We start from the raw sequence: 27644 nt of genomic DNA, 5'->3' as shown, positions 1-27644 counted from the left end.
ACAGGGGATTCAGTTATCGTCTTAATGCTCATGTACAATAAATGGAGATTTGTGAAGCCGATAAACTCAACCCTTCACTTCCTATTGTAGTTCATCCCCAGCAGAGGGACCAGGAATTTAGCTGTGATGGCAAATCTGGTTTCTTCCCTCGACTCTGACAGCTCCATGCTAGAAAGTTTACAAAACAAACATGCTTTCTGCCCGAAGGGATCTGAATGTCTTGTTTATAGGCTGAGAATTCCCTTAAATTTTACTTTCACTTTAGAAGAGGGTTAAAGTTAAAATTGCTATGACGAAGTAGTAAAATTTCATCTCATTTCTATACATTTTAGCTGCTTCTTTTGGCTTTATTCATTGCGGCAGATACACAAAACTGACTAATGAGGATTTCATAAAATCTTAATCAGATTATTAATAATCCCTTATGTTCTCCGTCAGCATTGTGCTTTGCAGTTTTCACAGTATCTTCATACACTTTACCAATTTCAGTTCAATTAAGCAAATATTTTAGTAACACCTATATTTAAAAGGCATGGCTCCTGCCCACATTCAATCAGGGGAAGTCATTTGATCCTTAATCTAATTTTGTAACGTGGCAAGGAAGGTGCTTTAAACAAGGCTACACCGCACCTTCCTCCCACCACATACTTTTTTTTTGCAAGAAACAGGAACACACTCAAACTTGATCAAAGTGAGTAAAAGTAAAGTTCAGCATAGACATCTAGAAACCTCAAGGAATCCAAGGACAGCAACCGAAGTATAAACAGGTTTCAAATGAACCGGCCTGGGAAAGCTGAGATCCAAGGCTACTTTGCCTCTAGAGGCCACGTGATCTCCATTTTTCTCTGTTTCTCTATGGGTTTCTGCTCCTACTTTTCTCTCTGGACCAGCTCCCCTCCTTCCTCGTTTCATACGTGGTCCAACACGGCAGCCATCATGACTCCTCAGCTCTGCTACGTACCACCAATTGCCAATATCTGCCTCTCTTAGGTCTAATTTCTGGAAGAGGTAACCTGCTTGCCTGAATGTTGACCCATTTAAAATATGGCAAATCATGACTCACTGGCTAGCTGGGCCTTTGGATAGGAAAAGCAATGATACATATATACAGAATAGAAGTTCAAAAATTATTATCTTTATTTGAGAGCTAAGGAAACTAAACCTCAGAGAGGTTAAGCAACCTGCCAAGGTCCACACGGCATTTAGGCAACAGTCACATCTGTATTCTCTCCCCGTCAGTGCCTCTTCCAGGGGCTAAAAATAGTGAACTCATTTAAATAACAGATTACTATCATGCATATATATATATATACAAATATAGGGGTTTTTTTATTTGTTATGTTTCATTTTAGCAATTAACACTAACGTTTTCCCCCTAACGATTGTCAAGAGTACAAATCTTCTAGTTAAAGGAGAAATTCTGTCCTTTTAAAGTGAGGAAATAATTATTTCTTTTAAACAACTAAAGCTCTCCTTTGTACCTTATTAGCCAATCTATTGACTATTAATATCACTTATTCAGAAAGTTGGTGGAGGAAGTAACAATGACTAATACACATTCAAGATTCTCATTTGGAAGTGGAACACTACATTTTTTAACACACAAAATGCGCAACAGAGACAGAGCTCATTTCATTCTTGCCGTGATTGCTTTATGTGGAAGCCTTGTATTTTGGTCTGAAAATCTGGTTCTATCGTGGATGGAATCCAGAAGTGCCCCAGATGACTTACTTTGAATCTGGGCAGAGGAACACACTCAAACCCCCTTCCCACCATCACCACCAGCACCAGAAAAATGAGGCAGGCGATTTTGAAGAAACACTCTCCTAAATTTTACGAAATGACTGGTTATTGTAAAACATCGTCCACGACGGACTATGCGATATACAAAGAAGCGAGGGAAGACAATTCCTGGACGTGTGAGCTACTGGGTCTTTTTTGTTTGTTTGTTTTTAATAGGTACCTTTGGGCCATCACATTATGGCTTTATAGCAGGAACCACAACCACTGCAAGCCACAAACCAAGCCTCACACATGTAGGTCATTTCTGTGTAGATCCTGCAATTGCAAGATTGTCTGCTCAGTCAAACCTGCTGCACTTAGACAACTATTCTGATTCTGGACGTTTTCCCCCGACATGTCAGTCTGGTGTGTGTGTGTGTGTGTGTGTGTGTGTTGTTGCTGTTGCTGTTGTTGTAACTTTATTGAGATATTATTCACAAATTCTTAAAATTCAATCACTTTTGGTATATTCATGGAATTATGCAACCAACAACGCAATCCATTTTAGAACATTTTCACCCCCTGAAAAGAAACCTTGCACCACTTAGCAGTAATCTTCCAGCTCCCCTAATCCTAGGCAACCACAAATTTACTTTCTGTCTCTAAAGATTTGCCTATGCTGGACATTTCATACAAGTGTAATCATATAATATGTGCTCTTTTATGACTGGCTTCACACAGCAAAAGGCTCTCAAGCTACATCCCTGTTGTAGCATGTATCAGCTCTTCATTTCTTTTTATGGCTGAATAATATCCCACTGTATGCACATACCACACTTTATTTATCCATTCATCAGTCAGTGGACATTTGGGTTGTTTCTACTTTTTGGCTATTATAAATAGTACTGCTGGGAACATTCGTGTGCAAGATTTTATATGAACATATGTTCTCAATTCTCTTGAGTGTATACCTAGGAATGAAAGGGATTACATTAAAAATACACAAGAAAATGTCTTGAAATCATTTTTCTGTAACTCCCTCCCTCTTTCTTTCTACCTCTTACTTACCCTCAAAGGTTTTCCCTTCCCTCACTCTAAGCATCCCGAAAGACTGCCTAAAACTCACAGCTCAAAGAGGCTCTTTACTCCCCTTCACGTTATCTTATCTATTCTGTTCACTTTTCCTTATCTGTTCTCTTCCTCTGGCCTGTAGTCCTCTGTCTTTCCAATTTAAATACCGCTGCCTTGCTGGCTTCTACGTTTTTCCTACCATTTTCCTTCATCTGCGTTAACAGAGCAAAAAGCTGGGCCTGGTGCATGTGTGTGAGGGGGAGGGGTGCTGCTTCGGGGGGGCAGAGAGAGGTGGGGGATGGCAAGTGAGCCAAAAGCACTGCAGATACCATAATTAGGCTGCTTCCAGTCACTGTTAACATTGGGTTGTATCTAAACACAAATCCAATTCTGAAAAAATATCTTGAAAAAAATACAATACAAGGACTACCAAGGAGGAGAACTGCATAGCATGACCTCCAGCCAGGGTCCAAATGATTCCCTCCACTCATCTTTCTCAGCAGAACCAACTGAGCATGTCAGCTGCTCCCTGTGTGCTTCCTCTGCACCTTCCCACAAATCGCTGAATCCTTATATGTGGTGTCTTGAATCCTAAAATAATGGTGTTGGGCTAAGCCAGCTCTTCCATCTGAGAAGCCAATGATTCTATGAAATCTGTGTTCTTGACATGTAAGTTCTTTAGAAGGGGAAATCCATACCCCGAGTGAGCTGAACGGTAGAAACTGTGCCTTTTCCAGGTCACCAGCAGGTAAGCCCTAAGTCTTCCGTCTAGGGCAGCAGAGAGAGGGATGGTGGAGCTTCCAGATCTGTGATCTCAGACAACACCTAATGCTTTCTCGTTGGGAGGATAACGTTAAGATTTTTATCTGCCCGACATCTCCCACCTGCCTAAACAGGTTGGCTCAGGGTCTGAGGGGCTGGGGGCTCGGCTTGGCAGTTCTCACTCTGGTCTCTCAGGTGGGTGCCGTCCAGCGGGCGTCTCTAAAGTATCCTCCTCCTTCTGGTGTCTGGGCTGAGAAGACCCCAATAGCCAGGAGCTGGCACAGCTGGGCGCTCAGGCATCTCCCTCTTTCTCTGTGTGGCCTCCCTGAGGGGCCTCTCCACACTGCGGCCTCATGGAAGCTGGACTCCTTACATTTAGCTGAAAATGCCCAGAGTAGATGTTCTAAGAAAACCCAGCAGAAGCCCCTCTACATGGAGTGCCCTCCTCTGCCCTTTATCCATCCAGGCAGTCACAGAGACCACCCAGGTGTAAGGAGAAGGGACCTAGATTCCCCCTCTTAATAGGAGGAGTGTCAAAGAATGTATGGACTCGTTTTAAAACTGCCTCATACCATAGATGAAATAGCCTCCCAAGCCCTCCATCACCACACTTATAATTCTTTGCATAGTACGTAGTGCTAGCTGATATCTTTTCCTATTGGTTTGTTGTTTCTCTAACCCCCAAAAGCATGCAAAATTTTGAGAATAGCGGCCTCATGTGTCTTATTCACCACTGTATCCCCTGTGTTGAGTAGAGCAGTGCCTGACATTTAGTAGACAATAAATACTTATTAAATGAATGAATGAAAGATAAATGATGAGGACTATTCTGAAGTAGACATCTCACCAAGATTGATATTTCTGGGTTCCATTTTGGATGAAGATGGACCCTCTCTTCTTCCTTTTTCTACTCTTCTCTTCACCTCCCTCCCTCCTCCCCTACAAAAACAGTTACAAATCCCTGCTGAGACAGTATCTCCAACCTGGAGTCCTTAGTAGAATTGTGATCCATTGGAGCCAACTTTCACTACCTCATTTTTCATGAGAACAAACACACCCAAACACACTAACTTCATCTTGTGGATATGAATATCCTTCATCCTTTGGATATTATACAACTCTGCACCCTGTTGATTTTACAGATCATAGATTGGTTTGGATCTGTTTCTTGTTCCCTGGATTTTTTGGTTTTGCTTTGTTTTTTTCTCAGCCAGATACGCTGAGACCTGGTCTATATCCATTTAGTGGAATGTATCAGTCTACCCTTCGCAACATTTCTGCCCCTGAGATTCTGCTAGAGACTTCACAAGCTCGAACGTTCTAACTACATGTCATGGGCACCATTGTCTCTTGTCACAATCCTAATTCTATGTTCTGATAATAAAACTTCATTAGTGTCTGCACCTCCTTTCTCTTACCTTTGAAATACTGTCTTCTGCTGAAATAACTAGCGATGCTCTGAGTCACATCAGTTGGCTGTCTGACAGCCTTTGTGAGTGAGCTAAACTGTGAGAAAATGAACATTTCTGACAATTTCCATTATCGTCAAGTGGAGATATTTACTTGTACAAATATTAAAGGTTATTTAAAGATGTAAACTGACTTCATTTCATTAGAGCTTTGTATAAGGTAATAATTTAAAACAACTACCCATACTCATTTGAATAAATTACCAATTCATTTTCTGAAAGAAAAATGCCACTTCTCCAGGCTGTGTTTTTAACTGCTTGCAATGGTGGAAGATGAAAATAAAAACCTATGAATATTTCAGAACAAGAACTGTTCAAATTCTCTTACTATTTAACATGAATCAGACAATAGGTTATTGTTCTGGAAACCAGATGAGACAGTGACATCAAAATGGATCTTAAAAAAGGGGGTAGGGCTTCCCTGGTGGCGCAGTGGTTGAGAGTCCGCCTGCCGATGCAGGGGACATGGGTTCGTGCCCCGGTCCGGGAGGATCCCACATGCTGCAGAGCGGCTGGGCCCATGAGCCATGGCGGCTGAGCCTGTGCGTCTGGAGCCTGTGCTCCGCAACGGGAGAGGCCACAACAGTGAGAGGCCCACGTACCACAAAAAAAAAAAAAAAGGGGGGTAGTAGAAATTGTGGTTACATCCTCCTGAATTTCAGTTCTAGGAATTCACCCAAATAAAAAATCAGGATGTGTGCAAATATTTATCTATAGGGATGTTCATCCCAGTGTTATATATAGTTGGAAAGAAAGGAAGGAAGGAAAGTGTATCCAAGACTATATTAGAGTACAGTCATATGATGGTCTGGAGCAAAAATGATTAAAAATGTTATTGTAAGAATAATTCATAATGACATGTGAAAATGTTCACTATATAAAAAGATGTAAAGGGAAACTACAAAGAATATATATCCTGGACTACCCTGGTGGCGCAGTGGTTTAAGAATCCGCCTGCCACTGCAGGGGACACGGGTTCGATCCCTGGTCTGGAAAGATTCCCACATGCTGCGGAGCAACTAAGCCGGTGCCCCGCAGCTACTGAGCCTGCGCTCTAGAGTCCATGAGCCACAACTACTGAGCCCGCGTGCTGCGACTGCTGAAGTCCGCATGCCTAGAGCCATGCTCTGCAACAAGAGAAGCCACCGCAATAAGAAGACCACACACAACGAAAATTAGCCCCTGCTCACCGTGACTAGAGAAAGCTTGCGTGCAGCAGCAAAGACCCAATGCAGCCAAAAAAAAAAAAAAGAATATATATCCCATGATACCATTTATGAAAAGATAAACATCTATATTTGCAATGAAAAAAACTGAAGAGAAATAGATCAAAACAATAACTTGATAGTGGGATTATTGGTGATTTTCTTTCTTGTGCTTTTATAATGAGAAAAATACGAGTAATCCAGTATTATTCAACCATTTGCAACTTAGTCGTGTTGGAGGCATCATTATTCTTGCTTAGCTGGATCAGGTCCTGTTTTCTTCGAGTACAATAAGGAACATCCCTGGGTGATTCCGTGCATTAATGCTAGTGCTGTGGGTATTAGCTAAAGGAGACATGGAAGGAGTTGGTCAGATACCGGTACAGGAAGTTCTTTATGCTTCCAGGACTCGGCTCCTTGGCGTAGTCCTTCCCACCTATGACCTCCAATATTAAACAAGTTAAATAGTAATTGTTAAAGTGCTTCTTACAAAACTTTTAGAAGACCTTAACTTTTTTTTTTTTTTTTTTTTTTTTTTTTTTTTTTTTTTTGCGGTACGCGGGCCTCTCACTGCTATGGCCTCTCCCGTCACGGAGCACAGGCTCCGGACACGCAGGCTCAGCGGCCATGGCTCACGGGCCCAGCCGCTCCGTGGCATGTGGGATCTTCCCAGACCGGGACACGAACCTTGCATCGGCAAGCGGACTCTCAACCACTGCGCCACCAGGGACGCCCAAGACCTTTTAAAGAGTGAATTATTAAGGATTACCTCGGCCTGTGTCTCACAACCCTCCCCTACATCCCCGCCTCCACCCTCCCCCAGAAAACACAATGGTCATTTCCTCACTTTTAGGAAGTCCGGGGCTGTTAAGGCATTCTGAGGGTTAGGGATTTCGGTGACTTCTATCTTGTGGCTTTCTATCCTCAGCAAATTGACTCCTCCTCGTAGTCCAAGCTCCAGCCATGACTGAGCATTCCAGTGGGTAGGAAGGCAGAAGAGGAAATGAGGCGGGGCACGCCCAGACTCTAAAAATCGCAGGCAAGACTCCTGTTACACCCCATTGGCAGAATTTGGTCACACAGCCACTGCAAGGGAGTGTTATAGGAATCTGAGAAATGCAGTCTTCAGTCTACCTGGCTCAACTAAAAGTTAGAGGTTAATTTTTTAAGGAAAAAGAAGAGAAAATGGATACTGGAGGAGTAGTAACCTCTCCAAAAAAAGCCATACGTGTGGACATCACAGGATATCACTAGGCAGAGAACGCAAATCAAGTGTAACTCTTTCAACATCTTTTACATTCATTCAACCCAGAAAGCATTCCCTGGTGCTTGCGTTTTTTTGAAAATAGTCTACATGCTGCAGAATTCCGAGATACGGTCTCTGGGGAAGAAATAAAACAGCTGCAGCAAATAAAGCAGATGGGAATTAAGAATGCTGGAGAGTCTCCAAAATATGATGCCATTGTCCACTAAGTGCCAACTCTACAAAGAATGCGTGCTCCAAAATAGAAACTTCATGAAACTTTGAAGCATTTGATTAATGTAAACCATCATGAATAATGCAAGGCTGTGCACCCGGGCTTGTTGTGAAGCGCAGAGAGGAGAAAGATTAGCATGTTCATCTTGGCTTGTTAAAAAATTAAGAAAAATTCACAGAGAGAACTCAGGCATTTTGGGGTGATGGGTGTGCTATGAAAATGGTCACTGCTGACATGATCCTTGGGGCAGGGGGTGCTCAGAGCAAACGCCAGCGAGCTTGCCAAGGAGATTTCCTCCAGAGGGTAGGCAGAGCTTTCCTTCTTAGGGGCCCCCCAGGTCCAGCCCTGTATGCCATTGGGTAGAACCGTCAGGGCCAGTCATGCATATGTGACTGCAGGCAGGCCCCAAAGACTCTTCTTTGCCCTGAGATATCTTTCCCACCTACAGGTTGCTGGAAAGAGACATTCCTCCAGCAGACATTCTCTACTTTATATTAATTCATTATCTCCTGAATATGCAAAGATCTCTGGGAGGAATTGCACACGCATGTTGTTCCAAAATATTTCCCTTTCTATTCTGCCTCTAAAATGTCTTTTGCAAATTTTATTATAGGGACTTCCCTGGTGGCTCAGGGGTTAAGAATCCACATGCCATGCAGGGGACACGGGTTCAATCCCTGGTCTGGGAAGATCCCACACGCCGCAGAGCAACTAAACCCGTGTGCCACAATTACTGAGCCCATGCACCGCAGCTACTGAAGCCCGCGTGCTCTAGGGCCCACATGCCCAAACTACTGAAGCCAGCGTGCCTAGAACCAGTGCTCTGAAACAAGAGAAGCCACTGCAATGAGAAGCCCACGCACCGCAACGAAGAGTAGCCCTGGCCTGCCGCAACTAGAGAAAAGCCCGTGCACGGCAATGAAGACACAACAGCCAAAAAAATAAAATTTATTATAAAAGATTTAAGATTTACAAAAGGTAAAGAATCACCCATCACCCAGCTTAATATATAAAATATTACCAATGGAGCTGAGGCCCCTTTGACCCTTTCCCTAATCACAACCTATTCCTGGCCCCTAGAAGTAACTACCATATTGAATATAATGTGTATCATTCTCAAGCATGGGTTGTCACATGAATGTATAATCTGCCACCAATCCCACATATCCTGTCCTTCTACTCGATCAGGCCATTATCATTTTTAACCAAAGCATTCATTCAGCACACCCTGAGTACCTACTATGGTGCCAGGCACCATAACAACAGTATCCTTGCCTCCAATGTCTCCCTCCAACCATTTAATCTCCCACATTGCAGTCACAGTGTTGTATTCCTGCTTAAGAACTTCAGGTGGCTTCTTATTGCCTATGTGATAAAGTCCAGCCTCCTTAGCATGGCATCCAATGTCATGTGACCATATTGCTAGGGTCCCTCCCAGAGCTTTGGAAGGGTTAGGGTAAGGATTAATGTGGACATAGGGTTATCATTAGCTTCACAGCAAACAGGGCTCTGTACATGTTTGCATGGCTGCAGTAATAGATTCCCTGTGTGTGTCTTCTCATTTTCAGTAGAAGGAATTTATCAGACATGTGTTCAAATCCCAGCTCTGCGGCTTGCCAGACCTTGGGCAAGTTACTTCACCTCTTTGAGTTTCTATTTCCTATTGGGGGTAAGACCATCTATGAAAGAGACTGCAAGCTAATCACCAAAGTCCCCTTTGCTCTTCTTCTATAGTTCTAGAATTGTAGCTAGGACACTGCTGCCCAACTAGGGGCCACATTTCCCAGCTTCCTGTGGAATTTGATTTTACCCTCTTACAAACTACTATCAATACATTAACTTGATACTGTTTAATTGATGCTGACAGAAGACATGAGACTCCTAGGTCAGAGACAAAGGATTTTATTACTCATTACACAGCAAGTGCATGAGCATATTTGCATCAGCTCCTCTTGCCCCCAGGTCTCATCAGTATGATGCGATTGACCCAGATGGGTGTTATGCACCCAGTGGGTTTGTGTTACAACTGAGGAGCACTGAGCTTGGGGAAACCACCATTTTTTTTTCTTTTTTTTTTTGCGGTACGCGGGCCTCTCACTGTTGTGGCCTCTCCTGTTGCGGAGCACAGGCTCCGGACGCGTAGGCTCAGCGGCCATGGCTCACAGGCCCAGCCGCTCCGCGGCATGTGGGATCCTCCCGGACCGGAGCACAAACCCGTGTCCCCTGCATCGGCAGGCAAACTCCCAACCACTGCGCCACCAGGGAAACCCCTATCAGCTCTTTTGAGATTAGATGTGACCATGTGACTTAGTTCTCTGCAATAGAGTATAAGAGGGTAAGAGGTGTGTGCCTTCTGGGGTGACACCTTAAGAGTAGGCCATGCCGCATCGACTACTCCTTCTTTCCCTTTCCTGTTGGCTGGGTAGTTGGAATGGCAATGTTAATAGAGATCCCAGAAACCAAGTATTGAGGGAAGTAGAACTTCCATCAGCCTGGGTCCCTGAATTACTTTGTACAGCAGAGTTGCCCATCAACTTAGAACACTTACCTCAAATTGTCATGTGAGAAAGAAATAAACTCTTTATTCTGTAAGCCATCTAAAGGGTTAATTTGTTAGAGTGACCCAGCCTACCCTTCACTAATACAGCATCTAACTCAGAAGGGTTATGAGGATTAAGAAAAATTCCAATGGCTAACATTTAAGCAGAGCTTACCGTGTACTGGGCTCCATGCTAAACACTTACATACATGATTTCATTAAATAATCAAAATAATCTTTCAAGGTAGTTTTCTTCATCTCCATTTTATAATTGGAGATCAAAGAGATTAAGAAATGCTCTTAAGGTTCCAAGACTAGAAAGTGATAGAAATGGAACAAATCCAGGTCTGACAAATGCATGGTGGTTTTGGTATGCCTCATGCCCCCAGGGTTTCAGTTGCAGATTCTTCTCTCCTTCTCTCTCCTTTCCTGTCCCATCTGCCCTTGATCCCCCCCTCTCTTCTTCCTCTCCCTCTTTCCTCCCTTTCTTAATATTGATTCCATTTTCATGCAAGATGGCATGTTATAATGCAATAAATACTTCAGTCAGGAGATCTGAGTTACGGTTTGAGCTTTTGCAAGTCCTAGCTGCATAAACTTGGTAACTCATCTTATCCCTCTGAGCCCCAGTTTCTTTGTCAGAATAATAGTTATGTCAATAATAGTTGCCTTACCCATCTTAGTTGATGACCAAAATAAACTGCAAAGGTCTTTACAAACTGTAAAACACTCTAGAAATGGCAGGTGTTACTCCCCGCTCTACCCGCATCTCATATGCCAGTAGTTCACCAAGTACAGTCTCTGGACAGCAGCGCCAGCATCACTGGGAACTTGTTAGAAATTCAAGTACTCAGGCCACACCCAGACCTGCTGAATTAGAAAATCTAGGGGTAGGGCCTCGAAAACAGTATTTACCAAGCCTTCTAGGTGACTCTGATGGACACTCAAGATTAAAATCCACTGTCCTATGTATGTACACACACTCACAAACACACACACATATTCACACTCATATCCTGATGAAATTAAGTTAAAATAAATATTAAATAGAAAAGAAGTCATATAATAGCAGCCTGAAGATAGCGTTTGGGAAAAGAGTATCATCAGTGCTAAGGATATGCTTGGGAGGGAAGGGTAGGATGAAGACATGGTTAGGAGCTTCAGGACTTTTTAAGTTCAGTGGAATTTCTTTCTTCTTCCAGAACCAGCGCTGTGATCCATGGCTGAGCTATGCCAATGGAAGAAGAGCAGGAACTGTGAGTCTTGAGGAAATAACTCAATATTTAGTAGGACTTCTTCAGTTGTAAATAAGAGAAAGCCATCGTAAACAGTTTTAAACAAAAATGTAAATGCATTGTCTTACAAAATTTGAAAGTCCAGGAGTAGATTGGCTTCATTCACACCCTGGATTCTTGGGCTCAAACCTTGTCACTGGGATTCTGTTTCTCTCGTTTTCTTGGCTCTCGTTTTCCCTGTTGTTTTCGTTACTCTCAGGGTCTCCTTGTATGGTGGTATAAGTGCGTGGAATTGCTCTAGGCCCGTATTTTATCTGCTTAGCAACTCCGGTGTAAGGAGAGTGCCTGGTTCCCCATGGTTCCAACAGAAATCCAAGGCTCCTGGATCCTTCTTGGGGCACATGCCCACCCTCGGGCCGACTAGCACGACTCTGATCGGCCAGGCCTAGGTTACATGGCCAACCCTGGAGTCCAACACACCACATGCACTGAAAAGGGGAGCGTGATTCTCTATGAGAAAATACGGCTGCTGTTACCAAAAGAAGGGTGGGTTGACACTGGGCAGGTGAAAACAACAGATGTCTACAAGAGACCTTAATTTGCTGCCTCTGGGAAGACTAGGATTATGTTAGCCACAAACTCCTGCCAAGGTTTCCTCCTTCTCTCCGTGTCCTGCGGAATTATCTGTGACAACAGTGACTGATCCCCAAAAGGGAGGGGTAGCACCTGGAACACAGCAGCTAAAAAAATCAGGCCCATATCTCAGTTTCAAGTTTGACTCAACTTCTCCAGTCTCAGGAATTTATCCAGAGTAAAATCTTTAAGCCTTATCCCTCAACAATTTCCATCTCCTTTTACAATGCTCTCCGGTAAGTAAAACTCCAGTTTCCTTACAAAGAGAGGCTTGGAAGCTTCAAGGCGTTTTACGTTTGGATCCACGGTCTGTAGACCAGTGCTATGCAATAGAACTTTCTGCAGGGATATAAATATTCTTTATCTGCACTGGCTAATGTGTAGCCATTAGCTGCGCACGGCTAATGAGCACCTGAAATGTGGCTATTGTGACTGAGGAACTAAATTGTTCATTTTATTTAACTTTAATTTTCATTCTAACAGCTGCATGTCCCCATGGCTACTATCTTGGACACCGCAGCTTCAGACTCTGGGAAAGAAAGCTAGTCAAAAGCTCTGACCTTCTGACTTCAACCAAGGTCAATAGACAGGCTGCAGTTTTAGGCTACTCACTACCTGTTTGACTCTTTTTCTTAGTAATGAGAACTCCTGAGTTTTAGCTGGACCCATGCCCTCCTGGTAAGAGATTCTATTTCTCAGCTTGTCTTGCAGCTGGGAGGCGTGTGGGGTTGGAAGTCACACGTTCATATCAGGTTAGTGGAATGTGGGGAGTGTGTGTGCAACTTTTTGGTTATCTCCTTAAAGTTGAAACTACATGCCCTGGACTTTTCTACCTTCTCCTAGACTGGAAGGCAGATGTGGAACTGAACCAGCTTCAATCCTCCTAAGACAACACCTGAGGAGATGGTGGACCAAAAAGATGGAAAGATTCTGGGTCCCTGAATTATCTGATGGAGCAGAGATACCCCATCAGTCTTGAACTTCTCACCTTAAGACCATGTATTGAGAGAGAAATAAAATGCTCCTTTATTTACACCATTGTGTTCTTGGGTTTTTTGTTAGCTTAGCCTGTTTGCTAACGTACCATACCCACCGAGGAATCCGTGTGGGACAATGGACTGTGTATTTACAGACCTAGGTTCTCATTAGTTCTACAACTTGCTACAATGTGATCTTAAGTTTCAATTTCCTCTTGTATGAAATAAGGCGTTTGGACTGAATCTGAGACATGAAAATGGAATTCATCTTGAGCAAAAGAGGGAGAATAACTGCAGCTACTTTGTAGAGTTGTGAGGATTAGAAGAGATAATGCATAAACTACCCTTAGCCCAGTGCCTGAGACATAACAGATGCTCTATAACTATTAGCTATAATTATTGTTATTATTATTAAGTTCTGACCCTGACAGATTGCGGAAGGCTGCCTGGAGTGCTGTGTTGACAAGGATATGAGACCACTTCAGTGCTCACTGGAAATGAACGCCATAATCATCTAGCTGTGTCTTCCACAGGCAGAAGAGGGGGAGTTCCCTCTAATGGAGGGGATTCCTGGATTCCTAAGTCCTCTTCTTCTCTAACTTTACAGAATTTTGTCTACCTACACTAAGCTAGCATGTAAGAGTTTTTTCCCCTCTCTTCTCTACACCACACACACCACCAGATATACCACGTAAAACACAAACACAGGGTCCCCTCCTGATGTCTTTATCTCTCTGGCTGGCCTTCTTCTCACCCACTTTCTCATCTTCTGAGCCTAACCCCTGAATCTGGAGTCTCCAGACTTATGAGAGATGCCTCGGCTTCTCAGGCTTCTGCATTTTTAAGTCTTTTTTTTTTTAATTTTTCATTTGAACCATTTTTTAAAAATTTATTTATTTTATTTTTGGCTGCGTTAGGTCTTCGTTGCTGCGCGTAGGCTCTCTCCAGTGGCGGTGAGCCCGGGCTACTCTTCATTGCATTGTGTGGGCTTCTCGTTGCAGTGGCTTCTTTTGTTGTGGAGCACAGTTCTAGGTGCACAGGCTTCAATAGTTGTGGCTCACGGGTTCCAGAGCACAGGCTCAGTAGTTGTGGTGCACGGGCTTAGTTGCTCCGCAGGATGCGGGATCCTCCCAGACCAGGGCTCGAACCCATGTCCCCTGCATTGGCAGGCAGATTCTTAACCACTGCACCACCAGGGAAGCCCTCTTTTTTTTTTTTTTTACCTCCTTCTCACCTGACTTAATGCCTGGAAATTGCTGTGTTAAAATGACGTTGTTCAGCCAGGCCCTTGTAGGAAGCATTTGGAGGACAGTGGTACCCAACAGGCACAATCCTTCTGGGGGTGATTCTGCTTCCACTGGCTCAACCAGCCTAATAAATATGGAGACCTAGAGAGAATTCTGATCCTCTGGGAATCCAATCACGAACACAGCTTAGAAAATAACCCAGGTCAGAGAATCCAAATCTGCATTCACATCCCCAATCCCAAGTCATCTCCAGGGAGAAGTCTTATGTTGACCATTTTCAAAAGTCACTGAAAGTAGAGAAATGATGTACGGGTGAATCTACTCTGGAAAATAGAATCCACCTAGTTTAACCAGTGCATGGCTTGCAAAGGAGAAAGCCACTCTAACGCTCCTGTTCCTAAGTCTTTGTGTCCCTTCTTTATTGGGGTCAGCAAACTATGGCCTGCTTTTGTAAAGAAAGCTACCATGTTTTTGTAAATAAAGTTGTATTGGCACACAGCCAACACCTGTTCATTACATAGAGCAGCAGTCTACGGCTGCTGTGGCGCTGCCACTGCAGAGTTGAGTGATTACAACAGAGACCGTATGGTCTGCAAAGTCTACAACTTTTACTTGCCTGTCCCTTTACAGAAAAAGTCTGCCAATGCCTGTTCAATATTATATCAACTTCATTTAGTACAAGTCACTACTGATTTCTGGTTTCAGTCAACCAACCAATCTAATGCAACCACCCACATGTGTCCATGCGGTGCACTTATTCCAGTGGACCCCTAGCAACTATTTCACTCTGATCTATAATTATGTTCCTCCTTTCCCGGTCTAGCACCCTCAAAATCCATCCCCATACTCATGGATGGGAGAGATAAGAGGTTGTATCAGGGAAGCCATAGGTACAGCCTGCTTCTCAGACAGAGAGAGCCAGGAATTATAAACCCTGAGCCTATGGTTGTCTTTTTGTAAGTTCCCTTGTTCTGTTAGGTGAAGCCAGTCCACCCACACGTATTGTTGGCAGTAGACATCCCTCCTCTGTTGTAGGGGGAATACACGAAAGGTGGAGATGGTCCAACTGAACAGTCCATGCTAATCTGGTATGGACACCACGACTCTGCTTGAGCTGATTATTGCTGTGGGGAAACAAAACCCACATTACCTGATGTTCGAACTTTTCAAAGAGAATTTGGAAATCTTTTTTGTTTTGCTTCCTTTTAATAGACAATCACAGCACACTGAGGTTTGGGACTAATAGCTGGTGCGCTTGGGCAAGTTCATTTGCTTTTCTCAAGCTTGGTGTCCTCAGCTGTCCAGTGAATGGAAAGAAGGAAGGAGAGGTATTCTATCTCAGAAGGGTTTTATGATGATTGCCTGTGATAATTCATGTAACGTTCTTATGATGGAGCCTGGCTGGCACAGAGTAAGTGATCAGTAATTGTTAGTTTTCGGTTTTTTTTCACCGCAGGAGGCACTAGGTTGGGATCCCATCTTTCTTGCCCACCTCAGTTCAGAGTTTAAAGTGTCCTGTCTTCCAAGGCAGGGACAGAAGAGCCCGCCCAGAGGAGAGATCCAGGGTCCAGTAGAAAGTTTCTGGATCCCCTTATATGAAGGGGTGAGGGACGCCAGAGATACTGCAAAGAATTGCCCCAAACAACATCTGTTGTGGACTTCCTCTATTGGAGGGAAAATAAAGAAACAAGTAAAGACAAAAACCTGGAAGGAAAGAAAGGAGGAATGAAGGAGAAAGAAAGAAGGGGAGAAAAGGGAGGGGGAAAATTAGATTTAGTAAAAATTCAAAGCATAGACCACATTGTAATTAATACACCGGAAGAGGACCTAGAATTATGATATAAGGATATAAAAAACTGCTAAGCACAAGTCATGTTGCAGATTATAATTAATGACATGCAAAAATATTGAAGACATATTGTTAATCCTAAAAATTAGGCTATAGAATAATGTGTACTGAATGAGACTATAGTGTATATGAATTTACATATATCTAAGTAGAAAAAAGACAGGAAGGATGGAAGGAAAGCCAACAAAATATACACGATGGTAATCTCTGGGTGACAGGATTGTGGGTGATTTTTATGTTTTTTTTAATTGTATGCACCTTTTAAATTGTCTTCAAAAACCTGTGTAACTGTGTAATAAGACGAAATGAGAATTATCACAAATAATCATTAGGATCGTGAAGTTACTAGTTAACAGCCAAACCATGAATTTCAGAGTCTTTTTCCAAACTTCCAGCAGGTGGCGCAATGGCGATGTCAACTTCTGGCTGGGTTTCTCTCCAGTTTAACAGTCTCAGATGCTTTGCTGCTAGGTCCTGGCCCCGGGTGTCCATGAAGCAGAGGGCATTGTTGCCTGGTGGGGAGGGCACCTGGAAGAAACCACCCAGACACAGGGGCTGCCTGCACTCAGATCCCTGGCCCAGGGTTCCATTCTTCCCACACTAGGAGAAACAACATAATTAGAAATGCAATGACAGACTCTAGGTCCCTCCCTCCACTTACTTCCTCCCCATAATTTGGTCTGGGGCAAAATTCAAATTAGTCTTTTTATTGGGCATTTCTGGATTGGACTGGATTTGCAGCTCGTCCAAGCCCTGATGTAAGTGAGATTTTGAGCTCAAAGGTGAAAAAAAAAAGGTAATTTTCTTGTCCACAGGAAAGGTGATTTTTTTAATGAACAGCAAACCTTGTGCAAAAAGATGATGGACATTTTGGACCACTGTCAGTCATGGGGGTGGGAGGGCAGGGAGCCTGGCACCCTGACTAACCAGCCTCCAGAGATTAAAGGGGACAGAGTCTCTCCAGGCCTGGACACCCCCAGGCGAATGAATGGGTTACAGCCGGGGCACGGACTTTGCCTGGTGTGGAAGGGAACCGTCCATAGAGGAAACAGATCCACTTCATCTTTTTGACTTTTGTTTCACATCTGAAATTGTATATCCCCAAGAAAACTACTCTGAATGGAATTCAGGGTTTAAAAAAGCTATCAGAGTCCACCAAAATGGGTCCCCATTCCACCCAGACCCACAAAGATGCACACAGGTCTGGAGACATGGAATGTTCTGGGTCCTCACTACTATTTCTCACAGGCTCTTCAATAAGCCTCCAGTGCCCTTCTTGGTGTTGACTTGGAGAAAAAGAAGGAAGGGAGGGACGGAAGGAGGAACAGAGTTAGGGACAGAGCTAGCAGGCTCCTCCTGCCTGGTCCCAGAAGTTTTCACTTACTGATTCTTATTCCTCTGTTGTGGTACTTAACAGAGGACTTATTACTATTGTGGCCTTAACAGAGGACTGGCTTTCATGTGGCACCCATATGGGTTCTGAGTAAGTGAATCAAAGCCCTTGACATAGAGTAGCTTTCAATCTTAGACAACCCAGGCAATCAGAAGGAACCACATAAAATAATGGGGAACAGGGACCTGGCAATAACTGTATGTGTATATGCATCACCACACAGATGTCCATTCCTGTTCTCTCTCATTCTCTCTCTCTCTCTCTCTCTCTCTCACACACACACACACACACACACACGCACACGCACACGCACACACACACACACGCAGAGGCATTCCTAAGGGCGCTAGAATAGTGAAGATTATATAACAACAGCAAGAAGAAGATAACTAACACGTATGAGAGTATATACCAAGTAATTTAGCTTCAAGTTTAAGAGCTTTGGAGTCACTCAGCCTGGGTTTGGGTCCCAGCCCTGCCACTTTCTAGTGTGATACTTTGAACAAATTACCTAAACTCTTTGAATCTTAGTGTCCACCTGTTAAATGATAATAAAAATGCCTACAAGTCACAGTGTTGCAGAGGGGATTCAGTGAGATCCTGTACGTAGAGCACTTAGAACAGTGCCTGGCATTGCGTGGTACTCAGTAGCTGTTGGCTGTGATTATTTTCTGAAAGCATGAGGATAAAGGGGCAGTTTGAGATTGCTAAACTAGAGTTTGTCCACTCAGGGGAAATTTCATCTTGTCTAGTAACAAGACTTTTGTCACTGAAATAATTTTTTAAAGATGTTTAGTGTGTTTCAAAGTATAACCCAAAGCTTTTTTCTTTTTTTTTTTTTTTTTTGGTATACGTAAAACTGAGGTAAGAAACTTTAATTACGCAGGAGATCTGTGGAAGGATTGATCATTTTAAGAGAAGAATCATTTTTCCAACAGCCCCACTGCTATGAATGATACCTTCATGAGCCTGGGCCACCTTCTCCAATGGATCCTGGGGACCAATTACTGGTCTCGACCAACCAACTTCTATTCCAGCTTGAAGGACTGCTGCAAACTGCTGCAATTCCTCCCTGGTGGTTGAATAGAGAGCAGCTCCTATTATGCTAGATTCCTTTGCCATGGTGTCCCGTGGGTTTATTTCAATAGGACCTCTGCTGCCAACAACTATTACTCATCCTCCGTGTGACAAAAGATTCAAACCATTGCTAAGATTTACATGAGCTAACATTTCAGTAATCATATCAACTCCTTCTTCACCAACAGATTTCTTAATTTTATCAATGTAATTAGCTCCTTTGTGATTAAACACTTCGTGGGCTCCATTCTGCAGAACAATCTTTTGTCCTTCCTCAGTACCAGCTGTGCCCAAACCTTTAAGTCATAAGCTCTAGCAATCTGGCATGCTGCTATTCCAATCCCTCCACCAGCCCCGTGAACCAGAACACTTTCTCCAGCTATCACATGAGCACTGGGGAGCAGAACTCGATGTGCAGTAAAATACAGGATCCCGACGGCAGCTCCTCGTTTCAAGTCCAGTTTTTACGGCAGTGTGTAAACGGTGTGATCGGCTGCCAGAGCATGCTCTGTGTAGCCCCCAGAGATCGTGCTGGTAGTGAAAACTCTGTCGCCTTTCTTGAAAGCAGATACACTCCCTCCAACAGATTCTATTATCCCAGCCACATCTAAGCCAGGAGTATAGGGTGGAAGTGGTTTTCTACTGTAAGTGCCAGAGCGAATATATGTGTCCACTGGGTTTATACCACATGTCTGGACTTTAATTAGAACTTCACTCAGTATGACAATGTCTAGGTCCATCCATGTTGCCGCAAATAGCATTATTTCGTTCTTTTTTACGGCTGAGTAATATTCCATGGTACATATGTACCATACCTTCTTTCCCGCTAGTGTTGCGCATGGATTTCTCAAATGCCGAAAATGAAAATATATTCCTTAGAGAGGTCAGTATTATCTTGAAGCTACAGGGTCAGGGTAAGGCCTCTTGACCCACACAAAGGACTTTGTTTTGGCAGGAGGCAAAAAATGTTCTCTCTCCCCACAAGTAGTCTGCATGGTAAACTAGGATAAATTTGAAGTGGCTATATTTCCTTGAGTGTTGCCCCACAAATACTGAGTCATGTCTCAGAACAGCTCTCATTGGTGGGATGTTCTGGTCTCAGCCCGGATGCCAGAGGAACTGCAGGAGGGCATGAAGACTGAGCAAGCAGGCCTAGGCTCCAAGGTACCCCCAAACTCCGGAACTCCACACTCCACAGGTGCTGCCTCTCCTCTTCTGCACAGGTCCTAAACAACCCAATGCTCTTCTTGTCACAGGTTTTGAAGTGGCTATCTGGGGGACAGCTGCGTGATTAGCTAGCTGCGAGGGTTGGCATGATATTCAAACCAGTTAACAGCCAGCATGGCAGGAGCACCAGCCAATGGAAAAGAGCCCTGGCCCCAGTGCTGGAGCAGAGGTCGAAAGAACCCCTGGGGGGCCAGGCCCCTTCTGTTGGATTGTAGGGAAATCCAGGGGACCCAGAGGACCTGGGCAGCAGGGATGCAGAGGGGCGTTTGGAGGTGGCTATTGACCAGCTGCTACAGAAGTATTTCAGCATGCTAATAACCTGTGTGGACATGCTGGTGCACCCTGGCCGAGTATCAATTCTAGGTCAAGGTGTAACATTCAATCCCACCCTCATCTGAGCATCCCTTTGCCCATTGGCCAAATTGGGCAGCCTGTTTATAAATATGCCTCCTTTGGCAAAAGAAATCAGTGGGGAATGTAGGAACCATTTAAGAAGAAATCTCTTCCCAATTCTGAAAGGACAAGTCGATGTCAAAATGGCACAGGGTTGGTTCTTTATTCTTCTGTAGCTGATGGAGGCTAAAATATTTGGGATCCCCACCTTCTAGCTGCTGGCAGTCTGGGAGGAAGCCTATTCCCAGTAAGGATGAAAGGAGAATCCATTAATGCGGAGAGGAATTTCTGAGGTGGTCTTGGTGAGGAATATCCCATGGGTTGTGAGCTCTTGGGGTGGGGAGCATGACAGGCTCTGTGTACCCCCAAAACAGAGGGTACCCAGTCAGTACTCAGTGAGGCCAAGTGTAATTGTGGAACTCAGGCTTTGGGTGGAAAGCAGTGATCATGTATCTGGGGGCAAGTTTCAACAGAGGTGAGGGAGATAAGGGGAAGGAACGAGAGCTCTGAGAGAGAAGACTTGGAAACCAGCCTTCCTGGTCATGTGTATGGTCTCCAGAGGGAACAAGGCTACCAAGAGAAGTTTGTCCACATATTCTCTGAGAGACCCTGGGAGAGCAAGGCAGTTGTCCTTCGGAATTGACAAGGGTGGGGGGGGGCGAGAGAAGAGATCACTCCACCACTGGGGTGGCCCGGGAAGAGCTGGCACAACCGGGGCTTAAAGCCAGCAGGAGAACGGAACCTCACCATCCGGAAGGAGCTGTGGGCAGCAGCAACCGTGGAGACACCTTCTCTGGGCTTAGAAGCCATCTGGGGGCTGAGAGTCCTTGGCTGGCGGCATTTTCAAGATTTTGCCTAGGGCTTCCCCCACAAAAGCTGTAGGGGATTGGAGGCAGAAACCAGAGGACCTGCGGCGCGGGGGAGGCTAGCCAGAGAAATGCCCGCTACTCATGATGTTCGGAGGGCATCCTCCAGTTGACAAAGCACTGTCTCAATCCTAAATCTGCCCAGCAGACATGATCATCCCTATTTTACAGATAAGAAAGCAAAGCCCCAGAGAGGTTAAGAGGCGGCTCCGAGGTCCATCACGGTGATGCCAGGGCACGCTGCGTCACCATTCAGGTCCCCCGACTCTCAACTAGGTCCTCTTAATCGGAGTGGGATGCGAGTGAGGTGCCTGGGGTGCAATATGTAAGGAGGCGTGGTCCTTAAGAGGGAGGTGGCCGGGACACAAAATTTAAGGAGTCTGAAGTGGCTCCCCGGGTCGTGTACGCGCACTGGCTGCCTTCTCAGATTTAGCCCCGGGATGCCTTGCTTGCCTCACGTACATCCAGACCTTCCTTTAATCACCTGTCTCATTCCAGCGGTGGAGGGTTTTGCCAGAGAAGCGCACTGTTGGGATTGCAAGCAAGATTCCCTGGCCCCGCATGCTTGCTGAGCAAGCCTGGGGCTTCCCCACAGGCTACATGCTCACTGAGAAGTTGCCTAGAATCTCAATCTGTTCCTGCAGCGAGGAGAGGGGGAGGGGGGAGAGTGTTGCCACCAGATATGCCGGGCACCACAAACAAACAACAAGAAAGATGCATGTGCTCAACGGAGCTGAATTTTAATTGATACTTTCCTCAAACAGTGGTTCTGAACCAACATCCCCCAGCCCCCAAAGATGATGAAGGGGGTGCGGCTTAACGCCACAATTAACAGACAACCCCACAACAAATACAGTAAACATTAATCATATTAAATATTGAACACAGACCCTGGTACGCTTGAAAAGCAATGGGTTTTTAAAATTTTATTTTACAGAAGACAAAGCAATGATTGTGGAGGAATTATTCTGATGTCAGTGCTGAAGGGAAATAATGTAACATTCTGGAATTTATATAAAAATTACAGCTTTGTTGTGTTTCACACTATATATAGTAATTTAATCATTTGCAGCTGATTAATTTCAGTGAAGGAAAATGTAGCATTATGCATCCCTAATGGAGTTCCAAGGTTTGAATTCTAATCGTGAGTTGGGAACAGTTTAAGTCTAAATTAGCAATTAGCTTGGGCAAGGGACATTTAGGTTAAAATGGAGTCATCTATTGACATGTACTGAGTCAACAAGAGAGCAGGAAGGAAAATCACCAGAAAAGTGCTTGCCACAGAACACTCTTTGCTGGGTTAATAAGTATCATTCCATACATTAGCAGAATGCGGTTGCACTTTAGAAAACATTTTCTTGTACATTTCTCTCATTTGCTTTGGTCTTCATAAGTCTGTGAAGTGGGTATTTGTGCTCCATTGTACAGTGAGGAAACTGAGGCTCAGAAGAATTAAGGTCACACTGAGGAAGAACATATATGGTGGCAGGAGTTGAACCCAAGTGTTCCAGTTTCAAAGCCAATATTCGTTCTACCGCAAGGTAGTTTCTGGGGAAATTTGCTCTACCTTGAGATTCTCCAGAGGGAAGTGCAAAGGTAATAACAATATTAGATAAAAGTGAACCTTGGGCTTCCCGCATGGCGCAGTGGTTGGGAATCTGCCTGCCAATGCAGGGGACACGGGTTTGGGCCCTGGTCCGGGAGGATCCCACAGCCGCGGAGCACCTAAGCCTGTGCGCCACAACTACTGAAGTCCACGTGCCTAGAGCCCGTGCTCCGCAGCAAGAGAAGCCACCGCAATGATAAGCCTGCGCACCGCAACGAAGAGTAGCCCCAGCTCACCACAACTAGAGAAAGCCCACATGCAGCAACGAAGACCCAATGCAGCCAAAAATAAATAAATAAAATAAATAAATTTATTAAAAAAACAAAAAAAGTGAACCTTGACGAAACTCTCACTGTGTATCCAGCTCTGTGCTAAGCACTTTACGGGTATTAGCTCAGTTAATCTTCAAACACACCTTCAAGGGAGGTACCATTAATATCCCCATCTACAGATGAGGCTCAGATGGGTTAAGTTTCTTGTCCAGGGATGCAGTTGGGATTACATAGATAAGATTCTACCAGAAAACTACTAGAGCTAATCAGTGAATTTGGTAAAGTTGCAGGATACAAAATTAATGCACAGAAATACCTTGCATTCCTATACACTAACAATGAAAGATCAGAAAGAGAAATTAAGGAAACAATCCCATTCCATTCACCACTGCAACAAAAAGAATAAAATACCTAGGAATAAACCTACTTAAGGGGGTAAAAGACCTATACTCAGAAAACTATAAGACGCTGATGAAAGAAATCAAAGATGACACAGACAGGGCTTCCCTGGTGGCGCAGTGGTTGAGAGTCCGCCTGCCGATGCAGGGGACACGGGTTCGTGCCCCGTTCCGGAAAGATCCCACATGCCGCGGAGCAGCTGCGCCCGTGAGCCATGGCCGCTGGGCCTGCGCGTCCGGAGCCTGTGCTCCGCAACGGGAGAGGCCACAACAGTGAGAGGCCCGCGTACCGCAAAAAAAAAAAAAAAATCAATCAAAACATTCCCTAACACCATACACAAAGATAAACTCAAAATGGATTAGAGACCTAAACGTAAGACTGGACACTATAAAACTCTTAGAGGAAAACACAGGAAGAACACTCTTTGACATAAATCACAGCAAGAACTTTTTTGATCCACTTCCTAGAGTAATGGAAATAAAAACAAAAATAAACAAATGGGCCCTAATGAAACTTAAAAGCTTCTGTAAAGCAAAGGAAACTACAAACAGGACAAAAAGACAGCCCTCAGAATGGGAGAAAATATTTGCAAACAACTCAACGGACAAAGGATTAATCTCCAAAATATATAAACAGCTCATGCAGCTCAATATTAAAAAAACAAACAACCCAATCAAAAAATGGGCAGAAGACCTATATAGACATTTCTCCAAAGAAGACATACAGATGGCCAAGAAACACATGAAAAGCTGCTCAACATTACTAATTATTAGAGAAATGCAAATCAAAACTACAATGAGTTATCACTTCACACCAGTTAGAATGGGCATCATCAGAAAATCTACAAATAACAAATGCAGGAGAGGGTGTGGAGAAAAGGGAACCCTCTTACACTGTTGGTAGGAATGTAAATTGATACAGCTACTATGGAGAACAGTACAGAGGTTTCTTAAAAAACTAAAAGTAGAATTACCATATGACCTAGCAATCCCACTACTGGGCATATAGCCAGAGAAAAACCATAATTGAAAAAGACACATGCACCCCAATGTTCATTGCAGCACTATTTACAATAGCCAGGTCATGGAAGCAACCTAAATGCCCATTGACAGACGAATGGATAAAGGTGTGGTACATATATACAATGGAATATTACTCAGCCATAAAAAGGAATGAAATTGGGTCATTTGTAGAGATGTGGATGGATCTAGAGACTGTCATACAGAGTGAAGTAAGTCAGAAAGAGAAAAACAAATATCATATATTAACGCATATATGTGGAACTTAGAAAAATAGTACAGATGAACTGGTTTGCAGGGCAGAAATAGAGACACAGATATAGAGGACAAACGTATGGACACCAAGGGGGGGAAGCAGTGGGGGGTAGGGGTGGTGGTGGGATGAATTGGGAGATTGGGATTGACATGTATACACTAATATGTATAAAAGGGATAACTAATAAGAACCTGCTGTATAAAAAATAAAATAAAATTCAAAAATTCAATAAATAAATAAATAAAATTAAAAAACCCTCGCTCTTTACCCTAATACATAGCTCCTCTCAAAGATGCCTCTTAAATGCCAGGTTAAGGTGTCTTGATTTTGTAGACCATCGGGGCTTTGGTGTGTTTGGTTGTGAAGGCACATTTTGGAGCAGAAACGAAGCAGAGCCCCTCTGCTTCACACCCATTCCCCCTTCTCCACCCTGCTCTGTGCCAGGAAGAAGAAACTGGGGGGATCTGCTGAGTTTGCCCAGTGGGAGCAATGGCGGGAGATAGGAGGGAGAGAGGTGCATGGGGCCGGAGTGTTTATTCTTCTGGTTTCCTCAGTACAGAGATGCCATGAGCTGGCTGTGTCCCTCACCCAGAGGTCACAGCTCCCATCAAGTGGCTACACTGCCTTCTTTGTGTCCAGGCTTAATAATGCCCCCTCTCCTTGTCCCTTCAGGCCCAAGGTGGTCATGGTGTCCACTCTTACCAGCCTCAGGGCACTGCCTGTCCTTTCTTGAAGTTTCCCTGCTGCCGGCACTTCCTGTGACCAATGAACGACGCAGAGAAGACCTGCTCCCAGTACAACCAGGCAGAGGTTGTTTTCAAGGAACTGGACACAGGAGAGGTGGAAGATAGGAAGTCATTCAGTATTTTATTTAAGCACCCAGAGAAAGTCAGGACAGGAGTAAAGAGCCATAGCCGTGTTACACCCTTCAAGCAAATAGAAGCGTAGGTGGCGTGTCTCTATATCCTCCCATCTCTTTGCTCATGCAAACTGCTGACTCCTTGTGCCATCCCCGAATATCAGGGCCCTTTGGATGCAATGACACAAACTCAATTTAAATTGACTTAAGGACTTCCCTGGTGGCACAGTCGTTAAGAATCCACCTGCAAATGCAGGGGACATGAGTTCGATCCCTGGTCCGGGAAGATCCCACATGCCGCGGAGCAACTAAGCCTGTGTGCCACATCTACTGAGCCTGCGCTCTAGAGCCCACGTGCCACAACTACTGAGCCCGCATGCCACAACCACTGAAGACCACGCAGCTAGAGCCCGTGCTCCGCAACGAAGAGTAGCCCCCGCTAGCCGCAACTAGAGAAAGCCACACAGCAACGAAGACGCAACACAGCTAAAAATTAAAAATAAATAAATAAATTGACTTAAACCAAAAAAGTGAACTTATTGGTTCATGGATTGAAACTGAGGAAAAAATAGAGTGGATCTGGGCTCAGGGAAGCCGGGATCCAGGACTTCCAACGCCAGGAGGATCCGCCCTTCCTTTTTTATTTTCTCTCCCTGAACACTGTCTTTACTCCTCTGACAAATGCAGCCTTGTCAGTGATGGCGATTGACAGAAACAAAATTAAAACCCTACCATTCAGATCAGAACTGGTGATTTGGAGTGAAATTCACTGAATCAGTCAGAGTCCCAGCAGGAAGCAGAATTTCTCAGATGGTTTAATTAAGGAGATTTTTAATAAAGGGACTCTTTGTAGCGGTGTGGACAGTATTCAGTATACAAACAAGAAATATTAGAAACTAACACACTATTGTAAAGCAATTACACTCTAATAAAGTTGTTAAAAAAAAAAAAAGAGGGCTTCCCTGGTGGCGCAGTGGTTGAGAGTCCGCCCGCCGATGCAGGGGACACGGGTTCGTGCCCCGGTTCGGGAAGATCCCACATGCCGCGGAGCGGCTGGGCCCGTGAGCCATGGCCACTGAGCCTGCGCATCTGGAGCCTGTGCTCCGCAACGGGAGAGGCCACAGCAGTGAGAGGTCCGCGTACTGCAAAAAAAAGAAAAGAAAAGAAAAGAAATATTGGAGCACCCAGACTGGATGAGGAGGAAGCTGTTACCATGGTGCTGGGGCCAAGGAGAGCTGCACCGTGGAGAGTCACCAGGTGGGGACTCAAGTGATCAGGCATGCAGCTACTGACAGCAATGAGGACCGAAGCAGGGGGGTTGGGGCACCCTGACATCTCTCTTCTCCTGCCCTTGGATATCTTGCCAGTAACATACTCCCATGGGCTTCACCTAACCAGAAACCCAATTGCAAGGGAATTCAGGTGGTGCAGGGTTCAGGGTCAGCCTCCCAGGGTGACAAAATAGAACAGTTAAGGCAGAAAGTGGAATTCAGGGGACAAAGAGAGAATAACTTGCATGTTCATCTTGTACCTTTGCAAGAGTTCGAGGATTGGAAAACTGAACATACTTAAGAGTGTTTTAGTTTTAAGAGAATTTCCTAAGAATTTCAACTTCAGTGAAATAATTGACTCAAGCAGTGATCATCCACAGATGCTAAAATCATTGAGCAAAATTTTGGTTGGCCATCAGGAGGCTTACATGATCTCAGAGCGTCCTCCCAAAGAGCCCTTGTTAATTACAAAAGGGAAGGTATCTTCACAATGGAGAGATCTGCCAGAGAGCTGCTTAACGAAGCCATCAAACTTAGCATCACTCAGCGATCAAGGGACACAATGACACTATGTGCCTTCTCGTGAGATGCAACGGGAAACACACAACCTCACCTTTGTCGTGTTCTTGCCAAAATGTTTAAGCTGAGTCTGATCCAGAGGAAGTGACCAGATAAGTCCAGATCACAGGGCACTCTTTAAAACAGTCAATGCTCTGAGCAGCAGCAACCGTGAAACACAGGGCTAAACAGAAAAGAGTACCGCACACAACTTGGATGAATCTCACAATGTTGAGCAAAACAAGCTAGGTTCAAAACGTG

General features: G+C 44.4%; 1 pseudogene across 1 annotated transcript; it reads right to left on the bottom strand.

Moving 5' to 3' along the window:
- Positions 1 to 18486: 18486 nt before the first annotated feature.
- Positions 18487 to 19397, bottom strand: LOC307190372 (quinone oxidoreductase-like; annotated as a pseudogene). The gene is made up of 2 exons: positions 18840 to 19397; positions 18487 to 18746 (listed from the first exon to the last, which is right to left on the bottom strand). The product of its transcript is annotated as a quinone oxidoreductase-like (transcript).
- Positions 19398 to 27644: the final 8247 nt, after the last annotated feature.

This window comes from Stenella coeruleoalba (genome assembly GCF_951394435.1).
Source record: "Stenella coeruleoalba genome assembly, chromosome: 8".
NCBI classification, from domain to species: Eukaryota; Metazoa; Chordata; class Mammalia; order Artiodactyla; family Delphinidae; genus Stenella; species Stenella coeruleoalba.
Note: the sequence above shows the minus strand (reverse complement) of the source record. Positions and strands in the feature narration are given on the sequence as shown.